Source organism: Acipenser ruthenus, chromosome 13, assembly GCF_902713425.1.
Source record: "Acipenser ruthenus chromosome 13, fAciRut3.2 maternal haplotype, whole genome shotgun sequence".
In the NCBI taxonomy this organism is placed as follows: domain Eukaryota; kingdom Metazoa; phylum Chordata; class Actinopteri; order Acipenseriformes; family Acipenseridae; genus Acipenser; species Acipenser ruthenus.
Genome location: NC_081201.1, coordinates 14,197,810 through 14,225,115, shown reverse-complemented (window position 1 = coordinate 14,225,115; position 27,306 = coordinate 14,197,810). Strand labels below are relative to the sequence as shown.

At 42.5% G+C, this 27,306-nt stretch overlaps 2 non-coding genes and 1 pseudogene across 2 annotated transcripts; all 3 read right to left on the bottom strand.

Moving 5' to 3' along the window:
• Positions 1-5,052: 5,052 nt before the first annotated feature.
• Positions 5,053-5,236, bottom strand: LOC117418677 (U2 spliceosomal RNA). The gene has a single exon (XR_004663280.2). It is a non-coding gene; the product is annotated as a U2 spliceosomal RNA (small nuclear RNA).
• Positions 5,237-11,023: 5,787 nt separating this feature from the next.
• On the bottom strand, positions 11,024-11,231 carry LOC131697144 (U2 spliceosomal RNA; annotated as a pseudogene).
• A 5,336-nt stretch (positions 11,232-16,567) lies between these two features.
• On the bottom strand, positions 16,568-16,762 carry LOC131697093 (U2 spliceosomal RNA). The gene has a single exon (XR_009306974.1). It is a non-coding gene; the product is annotated as a U2 spliceosomal RNA (small nuclear RNA).
• Between the last annotated feature and the right edge of the window lie 10,544 nt (positions 16,763-27,306).

Sequence of the window (27,306 nt, the reverse complement as noted above, 5' to 3'; positions counted from 1 at the left end):
CTTTTTTTAAAATCTTTCCACATTTCCGGTTCTATGGTTGCCAAGTCATTTGCTTTTAAAAACTTTAATAGACATGTAATAAGGCACATTCCACGCTGTAGGCACTCCCAAGGCAGGTTTAAAAAGCTTTAAAACTCTTAAACCCCACCCAAGATAAAAGCGTGTAAAAAAGGAAGCTTTAGTAAAACCAAACAAACATGCCTCTACATGAACTGCAGTGTACTTTAACCATAAAATCAAGTTAAAATCAGGAAAATTCTTACCCCAGTAAGGCTTGTCTTTGTACAGTACCGTCCTTTTGACTCGTTCACACTTTGTTTTCCAGAAAAAAATGCATTGTTTTCATGATTAAAATCCTTAAAAAACACTCCTTGGTGGTGGAAACACAACAGCAATATATAAAAGCATGGGTAAAATCACCGAACGGACAATTAAAACTTTCCCTTCCATTGTTAGTTCCCTCAAGCTCCAATACCCCAGCTTCTGTGTTACTCTCCCACCCACATCCTCCCAATTCTTAAAAGCAGACCCTTTTCTATCGAATTTTAAACCTAAAATTTTGATAAAATCATGTTTTAAAATTCAGGTCAACCTGGGGAGCAGGCACCCACTCACCATACAGCATACACTCACTCTTGTTCACATTCAATCTGGATCCAGACGCACCACAAAACACTTTAGTATGATCCATAGCCCTGTAAATAGAAAAATCATCAACACACAATAGTCACGTCATCCATATACAGCAAACACTTACTCTGCTCCCCACCGCTGCCTGGTAAAAACATGCCGGTTAAAAGTGTGTCATTTCTTAAAAGGTTTGCCAGGGGCTCCATACAACAAATAAAAAGCAGGGGCGAGAGCGGACAGCCTTGTCTTACTCCACTTAAAACCTGCACTGACTCAGATCACCATTAATCAAAATCCTACTGCCAATTTCCCTATACAAAATTTGGATCCAATTAATTACATTTTTAGGAAAACCCATCTGCGCCAGTACAGCCAACATGTATTTGTGCGCAATCCTGTCGTACGCTTTCTCTAAATCCAAATTCAAAATACACAATTTATTCTTCTTCTCCAGTGCAAACTGGATGGAATCTCTAATCAACATAAGACTGTCCGCTATCCTCCTCCCTGGCACTGCGCACACTTGATCAGGGTGGATCACTGAACCAATGACCCCCCCCCCCCCCCCGATCCTAACCATTACAATCTTAGCAAATAATTTATAATCTGTGTTTAAAAGGTTTATGGGTCTCCAGTTTTTCAAATCCTTCCTATCTTCTTTTTTAAATAAAAGTGTAATAACCCCCTGCCTGAGGGACAATGGCATCTTTCCTTTTTTAAAAAAAATCTCTAAAGTTCTAAAATGTCCATTTTTATAATATCCCAAAATTTCTAATAAAATTCAACCGGCAATCCATAATTTCCTGGAGTCTTATTTGTTTTAAAATCTTTTATTGTTCCTTCTAATTCCTCCATCTTTATTTCTTCACCCATGCACTCCTTCTCTTCCTCCGATATAATCTTGCTCACACCTTTCAATAAAACCTTTTAAATTTATTCTCATCAACTAATTTCTCATAAAGTTCCTTATAAAATTCCTCAGCAATTTAGATTCATTTCCTCTTTGGATTCTTTTAAAACACCATTACCTTGTTGTTTTCCACCACCTTTTTAAAAAAGAACCTAGAACACACTTCATTGTGCTCCACATGCTCGACCCTACTGAGATAAATAATTGTTTTGCTTTTCTCCTCAGAGATCTCTTTCATTTTTTGTTTGACCGTCCGAATCTCTCCCCCTACCTCAAAACCAGCTCGCAAAAAGGTGTACAACCTTTGCAGCCTGTATTGTAACCCTGCATACCTTTTTTCTCCTTTTAAAACCTTTTCCCTCCCCACTTTAATAAAAAATTCCCTACTCTTCACTTTCATCACCTCCCACCATTCCGACACAGACTCGCACATCTCTTTCAACGTGCTCCATTCGTTATAACACTGTCTGAACCTTTCACACACTCTCTCATCCTCTAGCAGCTTCACATTCAACTTCCATACACCCCTTCCAACAGTCACAGGCACTCCACAATCAAGCCTGGCACACAATAAAACATGGTCGGAATAAAACACTGGGTCTAAAATGAATTGACTACATTTAAAATCTTTGGATAGAAACATAAAACCAATACATGATTTTCTGTCCTCCTGTGCGTTAAACCAAGTGTGCCCACTTTCACCCGGGTGCAAACTTTTAAAAGCATCAATCAAATTAAAATCCTTTAAAAAGCCTTTTAATAAAATCGATGTTTTGTCCAGCTTCACCTCCCCACTCACACCACCCTTATCCTGTGCTGCTAAAGTTGTATTAAAATCCCCTCCCAACACCACTGATTTGGTGGAAAGCAGAGCAATACCAATCCTCTCAAACATCTCAAACCTTTCGTTCTTATCAGGTGAGGCGTACACATTTATCAAGTTTATTTCTTTATTTATATATAAAATCCGGACCAGCATTGCTCTGCCGTCCACCAAAACCTCTTTCCCTTTAAAAACGATATTCTTATTTTTAAAAAGTATCCCCACACCACCATTCCTATTCTCATTCATACCAGACCAGCAAGACTTCCCATACACCCATTTCTTTTCTAACTTGATAAATTGACAACACCATTACGGCCACAACGATTATACACCTTATTAACCCAGCCATCATTACTATTTTTTAGTTTTTTCCCTTTTCCCTTTAACTTTAACCATAGCTTTACCTCTCATTTGTGTCACCTCTGCCAATTGTGTTACCGCATCGTCTATCAAAAAACTCCTTTCCTCTCCCTCTATGGTTGCTGGCACATAGCTCTCGCCACTTTCAGAGATCTGAGGAGAAAAGCAATGCTCCCCCACGCCCGGGTCCTGTGGATAATCCGCAATTGCCACTCTTTGTTTTTCTCCCTTTTTCCCCTCCACCATTTTCCTTTTCTCCTTTCTTAAATTTTGAGTCACCTCCATCTCACTCCCCTCAGTTTCCTCTACTATTTCTCCCTCCTCCTCTTCCTCCTCACTAATATCACAAAGATCACACACATTTGTGCTTGAGGAAGGTGACACCAATAAATCCTCCCTTAAATCTACCACCTCCCTCTCTTCCCTACCACCAGGGTTCACTCTCCCCCTTCTTTTACCTGCACCTCCCCCACCACAGGAACTACTGCCACATCACCACTCACTCCACTCCCCTCCCCCACCTCTGGAATTACTGCCACATCACCACTCACTCCCTTCTCCTCTCCCACCACTGAAGTTACTGCCACATCATCTTTCCCATCCACCTGGGCCTCCATTTTGTTTGCAGTTTTGTCTTTTCTTAATCTGTTTGCAAATGATTTCAGGACAATCCCTAAAAACATGATCATCCTTTCCACACAAATTGCAATTTTTCTTTTCTCTGCACTGAAGTGAGATGTCCCTCCTGATTACAGTTTTTACACCGAACCTCTGTGCAGGCCTCTGCCAGGTGTCCCAATTTGCCACAATCTCTGCACAGTTTTGGTTGACCCTGATAATACACAAACCCCCTATTCCCACCAAGTGCTATATCTGAGGGGATATGTTGGTAGCCATCATATCCCCTCTCACTCGGTCTGAGTTTCACCAAAACCCGCCAAGCTCCATTCCAAATCCCATCCGCACCTGTCACCTTCACCGGACTCCTTTTTACCTCACAATACTGTGCCACCCATGTGTGAATATCACCCCCCCTGAAACCGTCTCATTAAACATTTTCACCACCACCATTCTAACACTATTATCTACTAAACTCTCTATTAAACTTACACACACTTTCGGAGTCCTTCTGATTCTCCACCCTCACAAAGAAACTCCGAAACACATCCTCAGACCTAAAACTAACATCCCACGAACTACCATTACCCAGTGCAATTATACAATTAATTTCATCCACCTTAAACCCCAAAGCCTTCTGCAAAAACAACCTACTCATCTCTAACCTACTCATATCTATTCTATCCTCACCAACAGTCAAATGCCTCTTCAAACTAACCCTCACACAACAATGACGACGCACACTAAACCTAGACATCTTCAACAAAAAAACAACTACAACACACTACACAGAAAAAAATTACACAAATAAAAGAAAAAACACCAGCGCCCCCTAGGGGGCCTTACCCCTCTGAGAAACACCACCAATCCACTCCCTTTCACGAACACGCCTCTCCAAAAAAATCTGTCAAATAAATATTATTATTAATAAATTACGCACACCACCTGCGCTCCCTCCCAACACTCCAATCGCTCCCAAACTCGAAAGATTTTTTCAAACTCAAGAGAAGCCAGAGTGTGGCTTTACTGGCAGCCCAGCCCTTCCGGCCGGCCCAAAGGCCTTCTCCTCTACCCAGCGGCAAAGCCAAACAAAACAAAACAGGGAACGCTTCCCAAAACGCAAGTGCCGTTCGGTCCCAGCAAAGGGGCGCTTTGCTGCTGCCGCCTTGAAAGCAAGGGCTCCTTGCCCCACTAAACAGCTCTGTTTCTCCTTCTCCCACGAGCGCAAGGCCTTCTGGGTACATTGGCCTGCTGCGTGACCAGAGCAGGCTGTCCATCAATTAGGCAGACCTGCCTGCCTGCCTTATTTGGAACAAACAAACAAACAAACAAACAAACAAAGCAGTGGTGTGGAGTAGTAGTTAGGGCTCTGGACTCTTGACCGGAGGGTTGTGGGTTCAATCCCCAGTGGGGGACACTGCTGTTGTACCCTTGAGCAAGGTACTTTACCTAGATTGCTCTAGTAAAAACCCAACTGTATGAATGGGTAATTGTATGTAAAATAATGTGATATCTGTGTAATGTGAAATAATGTATAATGTGATATCTTGTAACATTGTAAGTCGCCCTGGATAAGGGCGTCTGCTAAGAAATAAATAATAATAACAAAAAGAGCGGGAAAAATACAACCCAGAAAAAGGGAGAGGCTGGCTCTTTCTTTCTTTCTTTCTTTCTTTCTCTCTCTCTCTCACTCACTCTTTTTTTACCTTTCTTGTGCACCGTTGCCGGAGGTACTGCAATACCGGGTCGATGCGTGGAGTGGACGGAGCAAGCCCCGGTTCCATCTCCTGCTTCCAAAAATCAATTTAATATAGACGGGTGCCCCTATGGGGGACGTATCAGATATTAAACTGATGAGAACAGATTTTTTTTATTTTATTTTTTAAAATTATTTTATTCTTCAACAATTATAGATCACAACAACAAAGTTTTAACTTAAAACACACTAAACACACATTTACAAAACATACTACACAATACAATACATTACAGATTCATTAACAAAATCTCTTTTTACAATCACATACATCAATTGTTCCCAGTAGAACCCTTTACAAAACACCTCACCCTCTAAAAAAAAAGAGCCAATGAACCGACAAAACCCTGCATCAGAGGCACACTTTCCATCGGTCCCTGGCATACTCGGCTCCTTTTGCACGCACATCGCGGAAATAATAACCCTTTAGATAAAACAGGGCCAGTCGTTTTGTGTCACTTCTTGACATGTCTTTGCCCTTTAAAACTAACAAGCATTGTGCTTTCCACAATGCATATTTAAAACAACTGAGTAAAATCAAAGTTATCCATTTCTTCTCCTCTATCTCTTGTATCTTCACCCCGAACACCACGACATGGCTGTTCAGGGCCTTCAGACTCGTGTGCTTTCCAAACAGCTCGCTGCTCTCCTGCCACACAACCTTCCCACAGCAGATGATAAGCCCACTCTTCTGCCCCTCAGCCTGACCTTGGGCACCTAGGGGACTTCACCAGGGACCTCCGGTACATCGTCATCCTTACCGGCAGAATATCGTGTGCCACCTGCCATACCAGATCTTTTTGTGGGTTCAGTAGACTCGGGTGGGGCACATCCTTCCAAAGCCTCCTTACCACATCATGAGGGACCCATCTCACTGGGCATATTTCAGCTCTGCTAAGAACAATTTTTAAAACAGTTTTATATTCCTTTAAAATGCTTGTTTCAATTGTACAAATCTCCATAGTTTATTAAAAACTTTTTAATACCATTATTAAAAAAAAGGAGCTTCCCACGCTACTGGCTGTGTTAAAACTGGCTTGTACATCTTTAACCTCTTAAAATGCCCCCCAGATAAAAGCGGACAAAACAAGAGGTCTTATTCTTTTTAAATAAACACAAATCCAAATGCATACATACAAATTTCAGCTATAAAATCAAATTTAGGTCAGGCATACCTGTCCCGCCAAACTCCTTCCCTTTGTACAAGACCGTTCGCTTAGCTCTCTCGCACTTTGACCTCCAAAAAAAATACATCACTTTTCTTATTAATAACAAGAGTAAATTTCTTGGAGGAGGGAAAACCACACTCGCATACAATAACACAGGAACAATTACCGCCTTCAACACCAACACCCTCCCTTGCAAAGTTAGCTCCCTCATTCCTCACAGTCCAATTTTCTGTGACACCTTTCCCATCACATCCTCCCAGTTCTTTACTCCCGACCCCAAGCAATCAAATTTAACCCCTAGAATCTTAATAAAATCCTTTTTGAAGCAGAGACCTACCTGAGGAGGCTCTTCCCACTTGCCATACAACATGCACTCACTCTTCTGTACATTTAGCTTGGATCCGGAGGCCTGGCAGAAGCTCTCTTTATGCTGTAGGACCCGTCTGACAGAGAGCTCATCGGTGCAGGACACAGTAACATCGTCCATGTACATCATGCACTTATTCCGCAATCCCCCGCCACCAGGGATATGCACCCCGTCCATCAGCCGGTCTGCCCTAATCAAATTACCCAAGGGTTCAATGCAACATATAAACAGCAAGGGAGAAAGTGGACAGCCCTGCCTCACTCCACTTTTGATTCTCACTACCTCGGTCAATTCACCGTTTATTATCACCCTACTTCCAATATCTTCATATAAACACTTTATCCAGTTGATGAAGGAGCGCGGAAAACCCATCTTCCCTAACACCATGAACATATATTCATGAGCAATCCTATCATATGCTTTCTCCAGGTCCAGGTTCAAAATACATAACTTATTCATACGCTCCTTCATAAACTGGATTGTATCCCGCATCAAAATTAGGCTGTCTGCAATCTTCCTCCCTGGTACCGCACACACCTGGTCGGGATGGTTTACAGAACCGATGACACTCCGTAACCGTAATGTTATTACCTTTGCCCACAATTTATAATCCACATTCTGCAAAGACACAGGCCTCCAGTTTTTAAGCTCCTCTCTCGCCCCCTTCTTGTACAGAAGAGTAATAATTCCAACTCTAAAAGACCAAGGCATTTTATCAGAATTCGCAATACACCTTAAAACTTCAAACAAATCGTTTTTAATCACCTCCCAAAAACTCGAATAAGACTCTATTGGTAACCCATCATTACCAGGGGTTTTATTTAACTTAAAACTTTTCATGACCACGGTCAACTCCTCCTCCGACAGGTCTCTGCCAATCCTTCACAATCCTCCAAACACACCACCCTCTCCACCCCCTCTAAGATCCTCTTCACCTCCCCCTCATCTATCCCCTTTTGCTCATACAATTCACTATAAAACGTCTCAACAACCTTCTTTACTTCTTCAGTTCCTTTTTTTAGAACCGCCTCCCCATCCTTCAACCCCTCAAAACACTTATCCTTCCCCAACACTTTTTTTAAAAAGAATCTAGTACATTTTTCATTCTTCTCCACATATTCCACTCTGCTCTTAAAATTTAGTTCTCTCCTCAAAAACTTCCCTCAGGCTATCCTTAACCTCCTTTAATCTCCTCGGCACATTCAAACCCCTCTCTCCCCAACCTGTATAGGCTCTGCATTTCTCTTTGTAATTTAGCCTGCAGCCTTCTACTTCGTTCAGCCTTCTTTCTCCCCTCCTGTATAAAAAAGGACTTAACATTCCCCTTCATCCATTCCCACCAATCTACTATACTGCTAAAGAAAACCTTTAAAGTTTGCCAACCCTCATACTTCCTTAAAAACTCTTTCCTTATTCTTTCATCTTCTAATAATTGAACATTTAATTTCCATACCCCTTTCCACACTGAAACCATACTTTTAAATTCCAACCTGCAACTTAACATCAAATGATCAGAGAAAAAAACAGGGACTAAACTAAACTTTACACACTTCAGATCCTTAGAAAAGAATATAAAGTCAATCCTTGAACGAAATTTATTATTTGCACTGGCCCATGTAAACCCTTTATCAGCTGGGTTAGCAGCTTTAAACCCATCTGTTAAACTGAAATCCTTTAAAGTTTCTTTTATCAAGTTTGAAGTTTTGTCTAGTTTACAGTCCTTTCCCGGCTCTCTGTCACTACAATTTAACACTGTATTAAATCCCCTGCTAAAATAATTGATCTAGGAGATAAAAGCTCTGATCTTAACACATTTAACAATTCCCCTTGCTCATTTTTATCTGCAGGCGCATACACGTTAAATAAATTAAACTCCTTGTCTAAAAAGGAGAAACTCATTGAAATCGCTCTGCCATCTACTAACACTGTCTTCCTCTTTTACTCTAATATTCCTGTTCTTTATCAAAATCCCCACTCCATCATTCCTGTTTTCATTCGATCCTGACCACATTGTTTCCCCACAACCCCACCTCTCTTCTAATTTTTTCAAGTTCACATTAAAAGGAATACCACACTCTTGTACACACACAATATCAGCCTCCACACTTTTCAAATAGTCCAAAACAGCCACACTACGCACATCACCATACACACTTCTAACATTTATAGAAATGACACTGAAAGCTATAACTATGAAATAAATAAAGTACCAGACAGCCATCATACCACATTGAAATTAGAAACCTTTCTTCATTTCAGTTGTCCTCACCAGATTCTCATCAGCCCCGCCCTCTAAGAAACGGTCTGACCCCAGGCTTCGGTCCGCTAATGCTCCATACTGGTTTGTGCAGAGAATTGGAGAGGAACCAGGAGAAGAGACCACCACCCCTTGCTTCTCCCTTCCCCCACCCTCTACACCCTCCTCATCCTCATCCTGAGACTCTTTCCCACCACCCTTCTTCTTTTTATTTCTAGATACAACCACTGTATAAGGTTCTTCAGTTTTTCTCTTTTCTTTCCTCATCTCTTGCTCCATTTGTTCTTCCTCACTCACACTAGGCTCTTCCTCAGCCCTTCCTGCAATGGATTCTGGGCCACTTTCCTCTTCCAAATCAGTTTCTAGTACCACCCCACCACTCATTCCTTCCCCAGCACTCTCCTCCCCCTCCTCATCCTGCACACACCCCACCACACCCTTCTCTTTCCCATCACATCCTACTCCACCCTTCTCCTCCACCAAACCCACTCCACCATCTTGTTTCAGTGCCTCACCCTCACCTCCATTTTGAAATTCCTCTCCACTGTCCTCCAACTCCACATCCAAATTCACAACCACCTGATTGTTCTTCTCCAATTCCCGCTCCTCAAACTCTTCTTGTCGTCTTTTATCCTCCTCTCTGTCTCTCCTTGTTTTATTCGCGTAAGAACAGGGACAAATTGGCAAACACATGATCCTCCGCTCCACACAAATTGCACACTCTCTTCTCTTTGCACTCCTCTGCCACATGTCCCACCTTCCTGCATTTCTTACACACTACCTCCTCACAATTCATAGCAGTATGTCCCTCCTTTCCACAATTTCTACACAACATAGGCTGTCCAAAATAGTGTACAAATCCTCTATCCCCTCCTAACCGAATATATGCTGGGATATGAGCCAAACCATTATACCCATTAGGATTCCTCCATAACCTACACAATACTTTCCATGTCCCAGTCGCTACCCCATCCCCATCAGTCCCCATAACAGGAGCTCTCAAAACATAACAATACTTTGTCAACCAAGTCCTAATATCTTCTGCTCTCACCCCTTCATTAAACATACGCACAATTATCATTTTCACATCAATTTTACTCAGCACTTCAATATAAAAAATTCTACTTTTCCAATTTCTTTTTTTCCTCCCAATCCGCTAACAACCTTCTTAATCCACTCTCAAACTTAAAACTAACTTCCTAAGAATTACTGTCTGGAAGCTCAATCAACATGTTCAGCTCTCTAGGACTAACTCCAAACTCCTTCTGTATTACCTGCCTACTGAAATGTATCCTAGAAAAGCGAACTTTTCCTTCACCCTTAGTGAACTCCTGTTTCAGGCTAAACCTTACACAGTTCACCCTCCTCGTCCCAAACTGTGCACCCACCATACTACACTAACCCTAAAAAAAAAACAAATTAAAGAAAGAAACTAAACAAAACAAAAACACTAACCTCAGGAGCGCCCCCTAAGGGACCTCCCGACCTCACCTCCAGAAAAAAAACTGGCTTCTCCTTTCCTTCAACTCCTCTTCCTCCAAAAAGAAAACAGCTCTGGGATATCTGAAAGAGAAAAAAAAAACTACAATTAATATTACTTAACCACCGATACCTATCGCAACCCTTGATCTGAGCCAAGAGGCCGAGAAGCGATGCCCACAATGGTTTTGACCAAACGCCCCGGGCGCGGCCGCCGGAGCTGCCGGGGTACTCGCTTCGTGGACTGAGGGGGAAAAAGAAAAAAAAGGTGCCAGGCTCTAATTATTAACACGGCCGCCGCTGCTGTGCTCGTTCTGCTTTTAAACCCATGTCGAGCCCCACCCCGAGGGGCAGGGCTAGCCAAAAATTGCATTGAACGCATAAATGCAAAGGGGCGCTTTGCTGCTGCCTCCTTGAAAGCGAGGGCTCCTTGCCCCACTAAACAGCTCAGTTTCTGCTTTACCGCTGCGCTTGTCCTCCTCCTCCCACGAGCGCAAGGCCTTCTGGGTACACTGGCCTGCTGCGTGAGCAGAGCAGGCTGTCCATCAGTTCGGCAGACCTGCCTGCCTTATTTGGAACAAACAAACAAAAAAAACAAAGAGCGGGAAAAAATACAACCCAGAAAAAGGGAGAGGGAGACTCTCTCTCTCTCTCTTGTGCACCGTTCCCGGAGGTACTGCAATACCGGGTCGATGCGTGGAGTGGACGGAGCAAGCCCCGGTTCCATCTTCTGCTTCCAAAAATCAATTTAATATAGACAGGTCCCCCTATGGGGGACGTATCGGATATTAAACTGATTAAGAACAGATTTTTTTTTTTTTATTATTATTCTAGAAATTACTCAAACAATAAATACAATCATATAATTAACAATTCAAAACAGACCTTACCCTTCCCCAAATATCCCCACTAAAATCTTCCCCATACATATATTTATCCATTTTGATAACATTCTTTATCGTCCAAAGAAACAAAAAATAAGCTTCTATCGGTTCTGTTTTATCATTTTTCTTTTTAATACACAAATTTCTTCTCCCATAACACCAACTTCCCCAAACTAATAATAGACCATACTGCTCTAAATTTTTCCTTTGGCAGTTAACACCTCCTCCCCATATAGAATAATCTTCCCATTCAAAATTATATCACAAAACAATTTAATAAGATTACTGCACCTTCCCCAAAATTTCTTTGCAAAAATGCAGTCCCAAAACACGTGCAAGGCTGTTTCCTCCTTTTTGCACCTTGGGCACTCTGCGTTTACCGCACATTGATGCCTATACAACCTTTCTTTTACTGACAATCTAAAGCGCACAGCCACCCCAAATCTTTACACTCATTTCCGAGCCATTTTGGCTGTATGCCCTCCCAATTTACTAATTTTAAGATTGCCTTCGTACCTTCCTTCCCATCTCTCTCATCATTTCGTACATTTTTTTGTGGTTTAACAAGACCCCCCTTTCTATTTCTTTTATTTGCATTTTTAAAAAGGTTATTGCATGCATGTAGTACTGTGGTTTTGTCTCAGCGTTTGGCACCGTGTTGTCCCAGGGTATTATCCCTCTTAAAACTGCTCCAAACCATAACTGAACAAAATAAAAGGACTTGTGCTCTGTTCCCTTCAACAGTGTTTTACATATCTGATTTAGGAAAAAGCAATCCAGTTTTACTGACAAACACGGTATGTCTCTCCCTCCCTTTGCCACCTTCCCATACATCAATTCCCTATTTACATTTTCATATTTCTTGCCCCATACAAAAGGAAAATATTAACCTGGTTAGGATTATTTTATTTTTTGCGTTAATAGGGAACACCCGTGCCAAATAAACTAATGCTGGTACTATGTCTGCCTTTATTACCAGAATTCTCCCACTGATGGTCAACCTTCTACATTTCCACATATTTAATTTTACTTTAACTTTCTCAGTTTTCTCCTCCCAGTTTTTCTTTATCCTATTCTTCTGAAAAAAGTGCACCCCCAACATTTTTAGCCCTTCCCTGCACACAGTTATATCTCCCCTGCTGTCCGTCCTCCCTTCCCACTTGCCACAGTACATCATGGACGATTTCTCTAAATTTATTTTTGACCCAACAGCTTCTCCATAAGTTTTTAATAACATGATGGCCCTACCTATGGCCCAATCTGAACATAAAAACAAAGTTGTGTCATCTGCGTATTGGGCAATTTTGACCCTTTTCCCCCTTACCCCCTGGGATATGTACCCCATCTATATCTTTGTCTTTCCTTATTAAATTTGCCAAAGGCTCAATGCACAACACGTACAATAACAGTGACATTGGACACCCTTGCCTCACCCCACCTTCTTGCCTTACCCGTTCACTGAAAAACCCATTAATTTGCACCCTACTAGATGCTTTGTTGTATACTGTTCTAATCCAATTCGCAAAGGTTCCACAATTCATTCTTTCCAGGACAGAAAACAAAAACTCGTGGCTGACCCTATCAAAGGCCTTCTCCTGGTCAACACTCAACAAACACAGAGGTAAGTCTCTTTCTTTTACCCAGCTGATGACATCCCTAGTTAGTTGTAAGTTATAAGTTGTGGACCTATTTATAACCCCACAAGTCTGGTCCTCATTAACTAGACTGGGCATTACTACTTTCAGTCTGTTTGTCATTACTTAACCCAGAATTTTATTATCTACATTTAACAGGGTGATAGGCCTCCAGTTTTCCAGTAGATCCTTATCTCCCTTTTTATATATCAGACTTATTACCCCTGTCCTCATAGTTTCCGGCATCACTCCATTCACCAAAATCTCTTTATACACCTCAGTTAGATCGTCTCCTAAAATATCCCAAAAACAAACATAAAATTCCTTTGGTAATCCGTCACATCCAGGAGTTTTATCAGCTTTCAAGGACTTCAATGCCATCTCTATTTCATCTTTGGTTATGTCTTTTTCCAGAAGTGTTCTTTCTTCATTATTTAACTTTTTGTTTATATTATTTAACAATTCCTCTGCTTTTGCATGATCTATCTCTCTTTTGTTAAATAGCTCCTGATAAAACTCCTGAGCATGCTTTACAATATCCTCTCTTTTATTGATTTTCCCTGTCCCTGTTTCCAATTTAGAAATTACACATTTCCTTTGTTTTTACTTAATACTTTGAAAAAAGAATTTGGAACATTTTTCGTCTTGTTCTTTTTCTGTTACCTTTGCCAAAAATGTAAATGACTTAACCTTTGTTTCGATGTTATTTTGTATTTCCTTTTTAATGTTGTTGTATGCTTCTAAACTAACCTCTTTCCCCTCATTTATTTTAGAATACATGATCTCTAAGTCTTTTTGCAATTTCTCAAAGTATCTCTCTTCTTTCTTTTTCCTTTTGCTGTATATTTGGCAAAAACATCTTATTTTAACTTTTACCATCTCCCACCATTCAGCGATGGTTCCGAAAGCCCACTTCATGTCTTTCCATGAATTATAGAAGATCTTGAACTCGTGCCTGAATTCATCACACTTCAACCCCTTCATATTCAATTTCCAATACCCCCTACCTATATCCACCCCTTTAATTTCAAATGAAGCCCCAATTGTATCATGGTCCGAAAACCAGTTGGGATACATGAAGAAATCCAAACTCTTGATATTTTTGGATAAAAAGAAATAATCTAACCTTTTACACGCTCCTCTTGAATTTCTCCAAGTATGCCCTACACCTTTTTTATTGTGTCTCCTATATACATCCACCAAATCATAATCCCCCAATACCTTTTTTAAATACTGTGCAGAAAAATCAGTCGCCCTCTAAACATGTGTTAAAATCCCAGCCCATTAAAACTGTGCGATTGGTGCATAGAATATCAGGTAAGTGCTTAAATGTGTCCAACCTTGTCCATTTTAATGTAGGCGCGTACATGTTCACCAGACGGAGTCTTCTGTCATTGAGCCTACCATCAGTATACATTAACCTGCCTAGTATGATCATTTTTGTTTCCTCAATGACAAACCTGGTCTTTTTAAATAATATCCCCACCCCATCCGAATGTACGTTACCAATGCTCCAAACTGAAGCACCATCTTTCCAGTCCTTACTGAAACGTTCAATATCCTCTGTATTCTTCAGGTGGCATTCCTGCAGAAAACAAACCTGAAAGTCCAACGACTTGAGGGAAAAGAACAAAGAACAATACCCTCTTGCCAGCATCTCTCATCCCCCTCGTGTTGACTGAAAACACATTAAAGTTCATTTTCCTGTGTTTTATTTTCCACCATTGAGTCGCTCAAATAGTTCAGCTGGGAATCCACACTGTTTTCCTCACTATCCACTTCTGATGGCGGCGCCAGCGGGGAACTCTCTACTGAAGATGGCTCGAAACTCGAGACTTCTTCCTCTCCCACCTCCTCGTTTTCCAAACTCTCGAAACTGTTGGATGTCTCGATCACGCAGACTTTGTTGTCGCCATCCGACTCCTCCTGGTTTAGTTTCCTCTTTTTTGTTCTTTTCCCTTCCGCCACTTCCCAGCCCATCTCGCCACTTTCTTCTGTATCACCCCACTGTTTTCCACCCCCAACAGGTGTATCCAAAATCACCGTACCCTGAGATGATTCTTCGGTTGCCATGGCTTCAGGTAGGTTCTTAACACTAGTCACTGACTTCTCCTTTTTCTTTCTTTTTTCTTTCCCTGCCCCAGTCACTCCTGCAACAGGACCCTCAACAGCAGGAGGCTCCAACCCAAAAGCCAGAGGCTCCTCTACCGCAGCCACAGTAAGAGCCCCCTGCACAGCACCTCCAGAAACAGCGCCTCCATCAGCACAGGTAGGCGCATGGTCTCTACTGACTTCTTCTAAAACCACCTCAATGTCTCGAAGTGACTCAGCGTAAGTTTTATGTCGGCCAGGGCAGTCCTTGAACATGTGCTCGGTGGAATCACACAGATTGCAGGATTTTGGTTTTTTACACTCTCTTGCCTCATGTCCCGTCTCTAAACAATTTCTGCAGAAAATATTTGGGCACATTACTGCAATATGTCCCTGCTCTCCACACTTTCTGCAAGTTTTCGGTTGTCCATAATAATACAAATATCCCTTAACACCGCCGATGTAAAAAGATGCTGGGGGACATTCAAACCCTCCTATCTTTCTCTTAAAACGGACAGTGTATTTTCTATTCCCGTTCCACATTTCGTCATAGTCCATTTCTTTTTGTCCAACACCTAAAACATCACAGTATTTACTCAGAAATAACCGAATGTCCTGCTCTTTAACATAAGGGTTTTGCATGCACACCGTTACGGTTCTTGCCCGACTTGCAAACAGTGGCTCCACTCTGAAATTGGAGATCGGAGAAACGTCCTTAGATTCCAGGCACTTGTTCCATGCTTCCTGGCATAAATAGTCTCCCATGAAGGTAACTTCATACGTGCTTCTTAGAGGAAAATCCCGGTAACAATAGATCTGCGCCGCCGTAACTCCCAGGAATTCAAAGATGATGTCCTTGGCAAAGTTCCTTCTTCCCATGCTGAACTGTACTCCATCCTTTTCTTGTCCAATGAAACGAATTGTATTCAAAAGTCGCGCCAAGGGGGCCGACATGTAGTCTCCGGTCGCCATCACCTTCTCTCTTCTCTCTTTTTTAGAAAAAGCTGCGGTCATGCCACACACACCTGATCTGAGCCAAGAGGCCGAGAAGCGAGGCCCACAATGGTTTTGACCAAACGCCCCGGGCGCGGCAGCCCGCCGGAGCTGCCGGGGTACTTGCTTCTTGGACTGAGGGGAAAAATGGGAAAAAGAAAAAGGTGTCAGGCTCTAATTATTAACACGGCCGCCGCTGCTGTGCTCGTTCTGCTTTTAAACCCATGTCGAGCCCCACCCCGAGGGGCAGGGCTAGCCAAAAATTGCATTGAACGCATAAATGCAAAGGGGCGCTTTGCTGCTGCCGCCTTGAAAGCGAGGGCTCCTTGCCCCACTAAACAGCTCAGTTTCTGCTTTACCGCTGCGCTCGTCCTCCTCCTCCCACGAGCGCAAGGCCTTCTGGGTACACTGGCCTGCTGCGTGAGCAGAGCAGGCTGTCCATCAGTTAGGCAGACCTGCCTGCCTGCCTTATTTGGAACAAACAAACAAACAAAAACAACAAAAAGAGCGGGAAAAAATACAACCCAGAAAAAGGGAGAGGCTGGCTCTCTCTTTTTCTCTCTCTCTCTCTCTCTCTCTCTCTTTTTTGACCTTTCTTGTGCACCGTTCCCGGAGGTACTGCAATACCGGGTCGATGCATGGAGTGGACGGAGCAAGCCCCGGTTCCATCTCCTGCTTCCAAAAATCAATTTAATATAGACGGGTCCCCCTATGGGGGACGTATCAGATATTAAACTGATAAGAACAGATTTTTTTTGTTTTTAAGTGTTTTATTATCAAAAAAACATTCAAGGTATACAATATACAATATATACAAAAACAATAATGTACAACACAATTAACAAAGTACGACAATACTATTTACCGTGTCTTGTTTATTATGTCTTGTACATTTTTTCATTCTCTGTTATGTTTTTCTGTACATTAGTTTATTCAAATGTATTTACCAGGGTAATTTCCATTTATTTTCTATTGTAATAACCCCATATTTTCTGGATTGCAATACTAAATATATCATTTATTAGGCACATTAATCTTTTGCATGATATCACTGTAATATACTTTCTTTGCATAACCAGCAGATTTCTTGCCGTCCACAATGCGTCTTTAATACAGCACACTACTTGCCAGGCACACTCAAAGTCGTCTTCTGCTACGGTGTTCTGCAATAGACCATACATCAGAAACACACTACAGATGTCATTTTGTGGTACAAATTTCAACAGTAGATCTTTCATAGTGAGCAACACTTGTTTTGCAAAAGTACATTCAATTAACAGATGTTCTACTGACTCCACACTTGTACAACCTGGTCTTGGGCATTTTATCACCGCACTTAACTCTCTCCTACGCATAAACTCTCTGACAGCTAGACAGTTATGCACTGCTATCCATGATACATCTTTATGTCTATTTGTCAGGTATCTAGCAGAGACATTTTTCCAGATTGTTTTACAGTTGTTTTCATGGAATTGACTCACCACCACCAGTTTATCATTGTCATTCATGTTAGGCACGATCTTTCTCTGTGTCCAGTCCTTTGTATCTATGGAACTTAAATTGTTAATGTTAATGAACTTTATAACTGCAGACAGATAAAACGGGGGGAACCAGCAGTATGGAGTATTCATGGGTAAGGTCACCCAGCCATATTTCCTCAAAGATGTAAATAAATAATATCTTAGAAACAAAAAGCATTTTGACAGTTATACTGTGATGTCAAACAAATAGAGAGACAATTGCAGACATAAGTGCACCTCAGGATACTCACCAAGTCTGGGATCCTCTTTCCTCCATTCTCTGGTGATTTAAACATTATTGACTGTTTCAGTCTGTCCATTTTTGAGCCCCACACGAAATAGAAGACTATTTTATTGACTGTTCTTTTGCAGTCTCTCAGCAGTGGCCAAACCTGAGCAACATACAGCAGAACCGGTAATAAATCATTCTTAAGCACCAACGCTTTCCCCTCTAGTGTTAACACCCTTTTTGTCCATAAGCCAATTTTTTTTATTGATTTTAGTTAATCTTTCTAACCACATTTTAATAATTGCACCCTCTTTCCCAAACCAAATTCCTAATATTTTAATGAAATCGGTTTTCACTGAGAATGGGATAGAGAGTCTCCCAGACCAGGACCCAAAGTACATGGCTTTGCTTTTTTCAATGTTTATTTTGGCGCCGGCAGCTCGTCCAAACCATTCTGTCACTTGTAATAGTTTGACTGCTGACGGTGCATCATTGCAGAAAACCGTCACGTCATCCATATACAACGAGACCTTTACCTGTATGTTATTACTTCCCGGGATTACAATCCCCTGTATATGTTTATCTTTCCTGACATAGATTGCAAACAATTCAATTGTACAGATAAATAACAGTGCAGACAGTGGGCATCCTTGACGGACTCCTGATTTTATTTTGAATGGTTCAGTTTGCCACCCATTTACTAAAACTGTACTATATATATCACTATATATTAAATGTACCCATTTACGAAACTGAGGGCCAAACCCCAACCGTTTCAAAACCTTAAACAGAAACACATGTGAAACCCGGTCATAAGCTTTTTCTTGGTCTAGATTGACCAAGATTGCTCTTACATTGCGTTCTTTATATAGTTTATAGTATCTCGGACCAGACAAAGTGAATCTGAGATTCTCCGACCAGGTACTCCACATGATTGGTCTGGGTTGATGACCTCGGCCACCACTGTTTTCATTCTATTTGCGAGTACTCTCGCCAAAATTTTGTAGTCTGCATTTAACAATGTTATAGGCCTCCAGTTCTTAATCTCTGCTTTATCTCCCTTATGTTTATAAATTAGGGTAATCACCCCTTTCCTAAAAGTATTAGACATTTTACCGTCTCTACAGCACTCATTAAATACCTCCATCAGATCTGGACCGATTACCTCCCAGAGCTCCACATACAGCTCATATGGGAGCCCATCACTTCCTGGAATTTTATTTTTTTAAATGCCCGAATGGCCTCTCCTAACTCTGTCAGAGTAAATGGTTTATCCATAAAATCCTGTGCTTGTTCACTCAGCGTGTCTGTGACTTTATTAAGGAACTGTTTCCCATATTCATCATCATATGTTTTCTCTGAATACAGAGTTTCATAAAAACAGTTAATACTCTCAAGTATCTCTTTTTTTGAAGTTTTCAACTCCCCTTTTAAGATATTTTATTTCAGTGATATTTGATATATTGGAGTGTACTTTTTTGAAAAAAAACTGCTACAGGTTTCGTCTTTTTCTAAAATCTCTACTTTTGATCGAAACTTTATTTTTTTTGCCTCTGCCATGAAGTATTTTTTTAACTCTGCTTTCGCTGCTTCGATCTCTCTCTTTACCTCCCACCCCGACTCCTGTAACAAAACCAGGGTTTGTAATTGTTCTTGATTTCTTTTAAATTCTTGTTTCTTTTTATTATTTATCTCTTTGCTTTTCCTCACAAAGTCTTTAATTCTTTCTTTAATCTTTTCCCACCAATCTTTTACGCCATCAAAACAACATTTTAATGACCTCCATTTAATATAATGCTCTTTTAGTTCTTTTGTGATACTTGTGTTATCAGGTTTACATTTAATTACATTTAATTTCCAAATTCCCTGTCCCGCTACACAAGCAGTGGGGAGCTTGGTATTAAACCCTATCATTTTGCGGTCTGAACAGAAGACTGTCGACACACTATACTCTCGTGATTTAAATATAGGGGATACAAACAAATAGTCTATGCGAGATGCTAGACTGCCGCTTGCATTAGACCAGGTAAAATCTTTCTTTCCAGACTCTTTTCCCACATCTATCAACCCTGCAGTTTTTGTCATATTTTCAAGTGCTTTAGATGTTTTATCTAACCTTATATTCATGGACCCAATCCTACCACTAACCTCGATAATACAGTTAAAGTCTCCTGCCAGTATTATTGGTTTAGAACTGGCCAAGTAAAAGGGGATCACCGAAAAATGTTCCATTCGCTCATTTTTAAATGGGGAGGCATACACATTAACAAATCTAATGTTGTTACCTTTAAACAGACTGCCTACACATAGTACACGACTGTTACTTTAATACCATTACCTCTAAATAATATAGCAACTCCTGATGCTTTATTATCATTACCCCCTGACCAAGCTGACAGGCCTTGTGTCCACCATGTTGAATACGTAAGGTATGATTTTAAGTGTGGTATGCCACATTCTTGCAAAAAACAAACATTACATTTTTGTGTGTCTAAAAAGGACAGTATAGAGATCATCCTAGTCATGTTCTTAATGCTCCTAACATTTAGAGTAACACATTGCAGATTATTCATTTGAACTAAATAAAATTTGGCAGTCCAGACAAAGAAAACAAGGAAGAAACATAAGAGAGACCTCCTTATTCTTAGGTTCCATCTCCTTTTCATATCATCTTCTCTATGAATTATTCTACTGCAGCCTGAGTCTCAAATTCCACTGTAGAAGGTGCAGGGGTCCTTTGTCCCGCACAGTCTATTGTATCCTCTACAAAGTCTATTGATGACGTCTCCTCTGTTGATTCCTGAGTCTCTGTCATACCGGGTGAGTCAGGGACTATCAACTCTGCACTTTCCAATCGGTCTGCATTGGACTCCTCTGAGGAGGAGATGGCACCAAGAATATCGAACTGATTGGATATTTCTACTTGGAACTGCGTTAGTTCCGATTCTTTGGCCTTCCCCTTCTTTGTAATCCACTGTTCTTCTTCTATGTCACCCCACTTGGTACCAGTAGGTAATGCTGGAAGGAATTCCCTCTCCGTAGCTGGTTGATTAAGTTCCATAAGTACTTCTGGGTCCTGTTCTGTTTTTTTCCTCTCTTCTTCTTCGATGGTCTCTAGTTCTGTTTCTGCTCTTCTTTTCACTCTCATAGTTGTTGGTTCTTTCATGGAGGAAGTTGATGCTCTTTGTGAGGGGTCAGAGGTTGTCATAATCTTCTCAACAGTTGTATCTTTAGGGTTTTTGGTACCCAGGTTTTTCGATTCCAGCACCTTTCCCACTGTTAGGGCTCCTGCTTCCTCACTTCTGAGCCTTTGTTGAGAGCTCTCGATGTCGGGTGTATCCTGGCTGACCACTTTCCTTGACATGGTCGCCCCAGCATAACTTCCTGCACGTTCTGGACAGTTTCTAAAGATGTGTTCACTGTCTCCACACAAGTTGCATTCAACTTGGGCAACACATGCAGCTGTTATATGCCCTCCTTTCTGGCATTTACGACAAAAATCTTATTTGCATCCCTCTGCATTATGTCCCTCCTCCTCCACATCTTCGACACCGTATTGGCTGTCCAGGGTAATATAGGTATCCTCTGTTTGATCCAATAGAAAAGGAGCCTGGAGGATGTATGACTCCCTGTGGCAATGTGCCCCGCCCCTGTGTGCAATTGTGTGTTATGTGTTGTATGTTGCGTGCGTGTGTTAATGTTGGTGTATAGTCATTGGTACACGGGATATAAACGGGTCTGTGTTTCACGTGTATTTAAAAAGTGTAGATTTGTATTTAGGCACGAGGAGGGCACAAATCACTTCACGTGCTGGTTAAATGTAATATGTGAGCACGGGGTTGCACAGAATTAATTCACGTGCTGGGATTCAAGTGAATAATTAATTAGTAATTGAATCCCAGCACAACAGTATAAATAGGCACATTTTTAGTCACTCGTGGTTAGGTGTTCGGTGAGTGGAGAACGGGAGAGAGAGAAGGAGAAAGTAAAAGAAAGCAAAAGCGTAAAGATAAGTGTTTTCACTCACCATGTTTGTTCGTCCCTGTTTGTTAGTGTAGTCCGTTTTGTTTGTCTCTTTATTTTGGCGTGTAGTGCCGTGTCCAGTGTTTTTGTGTTTCAAACCTTTTATTTTCTATTCTGTTGATTAAATCCTGAGCGCGATCACGCGCCCAGATTCACCAAACCACATCTCTCTGTTTATTTATTTCCTGCATCTGGTCTGACGCCACCCACTCCGGCCGTCTTTGTGACACTCCCCCATAAGCCCCTTCTCTAGGTCTTAACCTTACTTTGTACATTCTTTTTCCAGCCCAAAAACCCAAAGTGTCTTTTATTTTAGTCCCACTATGTAGCACATCACAATTTTTTTAAGAATGTTAAAATATCTTCATCCACTACAAAGGGGTTGTACATATGGACAGTTAGAGGTCTGATTTCTCTGACAAAAAGAGGTTCAATGTAGAAGTCTGAAAAGGGAGGTTCATTTCTTACCTCTCTACATCATTCCCAGGCAGTCGAGCAGCATCTTGATGATGAAAAGGTTACGTCAAAGATTGTTGCTGAAATCCTGGAAACAGTAGACATCTGCCATAGAGCATCCAATTCCCTCCAGTAAGACCTTCTTGGCAAACAGAATCCGGTCTATCCGTGGTTGAGTTCCATTCTTTTCCTTTGTAACAAAGTATATCGTGTCTAGCAGCCGCGCTCCAGGAGCCAACGTAATCCGGTTGGACGCCATCGTCTTCCCTACCAAGCAATGCGGTCAAGCCACATATACCTGATCTGGCCAAGAGGCCGAGAAGCGATGCCCACAATGGTTTTGACCAAACGCCCCGGGCGCGGCCGCCTGCTGGAGCTGCCGGGGTACTTGCTTCTTGGACTGAGGGGTAAAATGGGAAAAAGAAAAAAAAGGTGCCAGGCTCTAATTATTAACACGGCCGCCGCTGCTGTGCTCGTTCTGCTTTTAAACCCATGTCGAGCCCCACCCCGAGGGGCAGGGCTAGCCAAAAATTGATTTGATCTCATAAATGCTCCTCTCCACGGAAATCTTTAGTAAAATACTCTTTTATTGAGATTTTACCATTTTTTTTTCCATTTACACCCATTCATTTCATTCATTTTACATTTCTTTTAAAGATGACATTCATGCATACAGACATACATTTTTTGTTTAAAAACCATTTAAAATACATTTAAAAACACCAAGACAAACGTGCTTTGTACATGGTTAAAACAGACACAGATTAAAATCAACATGAAAAAAAACCTGTGCAGCTTTAAAAAGTGACTGGAAAAAAAGAACCATCTATAAAGAAAACAGTGCTTGTGAGGGCCGGGGAGTGCTCTCTAAAAAAGTTCAAAAGTGAACATAAAACAGAACAATAAAACTATAGAACTAAAACAGGGACAGGGGAAAAGGGACTGTGTACAAAACAGTGAGTTAAAATTCTAAAATTTTAAAACACTTAAAATGTAACTTTGAATAGTTAACATTAAAAATCTTTTAGCTACATAAACAAAACAAAATCAAATAATCCATTCAAAATAAATCAAATCAAAGTCCATCAAACTGAAACAAAAAGACTACATAAAACCAGGGCACCATTCAAAAGCGGTCATTCCAGCTAAAAAGGGCGGAATGCTGGCATGACAAAATAAATAAAAGGCTTAGCGGTGCCCCATAGACCCGCTCCTAGGAGCTAGCGGTTCCAGTTTTTTCTTTCATTCCATCTTCACGTCCTGAAATCCGGCGATCCTCCAATCCACGCAGGCCTTGTCCTTCCCGAGGGTCCGGATGTCCAGTATTACAAAGTCCTTAATAAGAGTTTGTGCCCTTCTGGTCGTGGTGATAGTGTCCAGCTCCTGCTTGTGATAGACACAGACGTTACGGCCCTCCCACAGGATCTGCTTGACAACATTGACACGCCAAACACACTTCGCTGTGCTGGTAGCGATTCCGCCCGCAGGCCCATAGAGCACAGTCTCAGCGGTCATCTTGGCCGTGTCAGCAAACCTGTTTAGGAAGACAGAGACAGAGAGCCAGACACTGCCAGCCACATCACACTCTCAGAAGATATGGACTGGTGTTTCTCTCTTGTGGCACTTTGCATAGGGGCATGTTTCTACTTGGGCTAGTCCCCTCCTGAACATGAACGCTCGAGTGGGGAGTGAACTGTGGACGGTGTTCCATGCTATATCCTTCTGGACATTAGAGGCAGCTGTGAGACACATTCTCCCAGATTTCTTGGCTTTGGGTGAGGGAGAAAGTAGCTACTTTTTCAATTTCCTGGGAACCGGCAAGATATTTAGTTACAGCCTTGTATTCCCAGGAGGCCAATTTTGCTTTATCTAAGCCCAATTTATATATAGTGTCCCTTAAGGTTCTATAATACAATGGGGGGTCACAGGAGTATGGCACGGTGTTATCAATAGTGCAGAGGCCCAAGGCCCTGAGACAGGAGGCAAAACAGAAACGATTCATGTAACATACCTTCCTGTCCAGGGCCTGGATGTTCTTGATAGTTTGCGTGAGCCCCTGCACTCGGGTGAGCTGCACAACGTCCGGGACCCCATTACCTCCCTTCTTGTCGGCTTTACTCAAGGTGGCTCGCTTTACCCTCTCCATCTTGCTGCCCCAGATAAAGCGGTGGATAATGCGGTCCACCACTTTTTTGGTGGTCCTGTCTGGGGGAAAGATTTTTCCTACATAAGAGAGGATGGGGAACAGTATAGACTTGGTTATTAATACTCTACCCGTCATTGTTAAGGATCTTGTGCTCCATCCGCCAATCCTTTTTACGGACCTGGTTAATGGCCGCCCTCCAGCTCTGGGCCCCCGAGCTATTGTTCTCGAAAATGAGGCCCAGAATCTTGATTTTGTCCTTTTGACAGGGTACATGTCCAACAGTTCCCTATCTACCTGCCAATTTTTAGACACGTAGACTTCGCTCTTGGACTTATTAAATCACTGCCCCGGTCGCCATGCAGTACTTCTCAATGATATTACTAATCCAAGGTACCGACAATGTGTTGGTGCAAATGAGTGACACATCGTCAATATATGCTGTTGTTTTGACCTGGACCCCGTTGGATCCAGGCAGCTGGAAACCAGTTATATTGGTATCCCTACGAATTGCCTGCAGGAGGGGTTCAATGCACACGACATATAGCAGTGGGGATAGTGGGCAACCCTGTCTGACCCCTGACTGGATAGATATTTTACCAGTCAGGTGTCTGTTCACCAAGACTCCGGTACTAATGTTTTGTATAGATGGTTTTAACCCACTCCCTAAATCCAGGAGCGAATTTCATCTGGTCCATCACTTTGTACATGTATTCATGGCTTACCCTATCGAACGCCTTCTCCTGGTCAAGGTTGAACAGGCAGAGGGGATGGTTCCGTTCTCTAGAATAAGCCAGAATGTCCCTTGTTAACATTAAAATATCGGTGATGGACCTCCCTGGGACACCACAAGCCTGGTCGGGGCCAATGACCAAAGGGAGGTGTACTTGTAACCGGCGCATCAGAGCTTTGGCTAGTATCTTGTAGTCCACGCAAAGGAGGCTGATTGGGCGACCAATTCCGTAGATCTTTAAACTTCCCCTTTCTTATGAAGGAGAGTAATTACACTCTCCTGCATAGAAGGGCCCAACCGCTTCTCCCTGTAGACCGCTCTGTAGACCTCCGCTAAATGGGCTTTTAGCGTGTCCCAAAAAAGATGGTAATACTCACCCGGGATGCCATCTGGACCTGGCGTCTTACCGGTGTTCATGGTCTTAACCGCCTGGGTGAGCTCCTCCAGCATGAGTTCTGGGTCATTCTCCTCCTCCTCCTCCTCCTCCTCGTCCCGCACAGAGTCAGGCTCCAACTGGCTCAGGAACCACTCTATCAGGGTGTCATCTGTAGCTTTGATGTTATATAGGTCCCTATAGAAGTTCTCTACCACTTTTTTCACTCCCTCACTATCCTCTACTATCCTCCCACTGCTGTCGAGCATGGAGGACATCAAGTGCCGCTTCTCCCTCGTTTTCTGGAAGAAGCGGGTACACTTTTCGTCTTCCTCCATTTTTGCACTTTTGCATTGTGCATGACCTTTCGTTGTTCCTCCCTACAAAGCACTGAAAGATCTAGCTTGGTCTGGGCTATCTCGTTGCTTACAGGGAACCCCCGAAGCTGAAGCAGGCTCAGACGCTGGAGGGCAGCATTCAGGTGTTTATATTTGGCCCTCCTTTCTTTTGCTTTCCTCTTGCCTGCTGCTATGAAATAACCCTTAGTTCTGATTTTGACCATCTCCCACCACTCTATAGGGGAGTTGAATAGGTCACGCAAAGTGGTCCACTCAACAAGCCTGCTCTTATAGGCTGCAGCTATGGAGGGGTCGTCGAGTAAGGAGGTGTTTAATTTCCAGACCCCTGACCCCATCTGGGAGGTCTGAGGGACCTGCAATGTTACCTGCAGGAGCCTATGGTCAGAGAAGACGACGGCCTGGGTGTCTACTGCCGTCTTCGTAAGGGAGCTGGTATGCAGGACGAGATCTATACGGGAGAAGGAGGTCCCAGATGAGCTCACCCAGGTAAAGGGAAGCACCAGGTCCTTACCTGCATCACACAGGGAGAAATCAGATATTACGGAGGACAAAACTCTACTAGAGCGGTCGTTGCGTGGCCTGCTCCGGTCTACGTCCCTTCGAGCACAATTGAAGTCACCTGACACGATGACGGGTACGTTCCCCAGCAGGAGTGGACGCAGCTGTGGAAAAAATTGAACTCTTTCGTTTTGGTTAGTGGGTGCGTAGACATTGACCAGTCTGAGGGGAGTGTTGTTGTATGTCACATCCACGCTCAGAATTCTACCAGGTTCTACCTCCCTGCTGCTGCGGGAGGTAATAAATGGGTTTTTAAACAGGATACCTACTCCGTCGGCTCTGGCTATGTTGGAGCCCGACCAGAAGGAGTCCCCCAGGGTCCCTATAATCAGGGCTCGACGAAATACCACACTCCTGCAGAAAGATGATATCTGCTTTCAAGTTAGCTAGATAGTTTAGTACATCAAATCTTTTTTATGTCTCCCCGATGCTCCTGACATTAACAGACACACATATCAGGGCCATCAGGGTAGCTAACAAGAAAAGGAGTCGCTGCGTCCACCCCATAGCGACTATGATTGGGAGGTCGGGACACTCTTCCTACTCTTAGCTCTACGCTTGCTTCGAGGGGGCTTGGGCTTATTTGCAACTCCCATCTCCCCTGAGAAGGTACTCACTGCTGCTTCGTCCAAGAAGGCACCGTCTTTGTATGCACAGTACGTGGAGGAGTTTGGGCTATTCAACTCCCCACAAGGTAAGTCTGGTGGAACTTGCTCAGGGCCCCTCGGAACTTGTGGGTCAGCTTTGTCCTGGGGGGGGTTATGACAGACAGCCTTCTTTGGCTGTTACCGTCTGTTGAATTTGAGCTTTTAGCCGACTTCTGGCTTACCGCGTCCAGGGGTATTCCCATGTCCTCCAGTGCTGTATCTAGGAGGACCTCTAGGGGGCCCCTGGGTTTGCCCATACAAGGGAGAGGGTCAAGGATGCTTTGAAGGGAG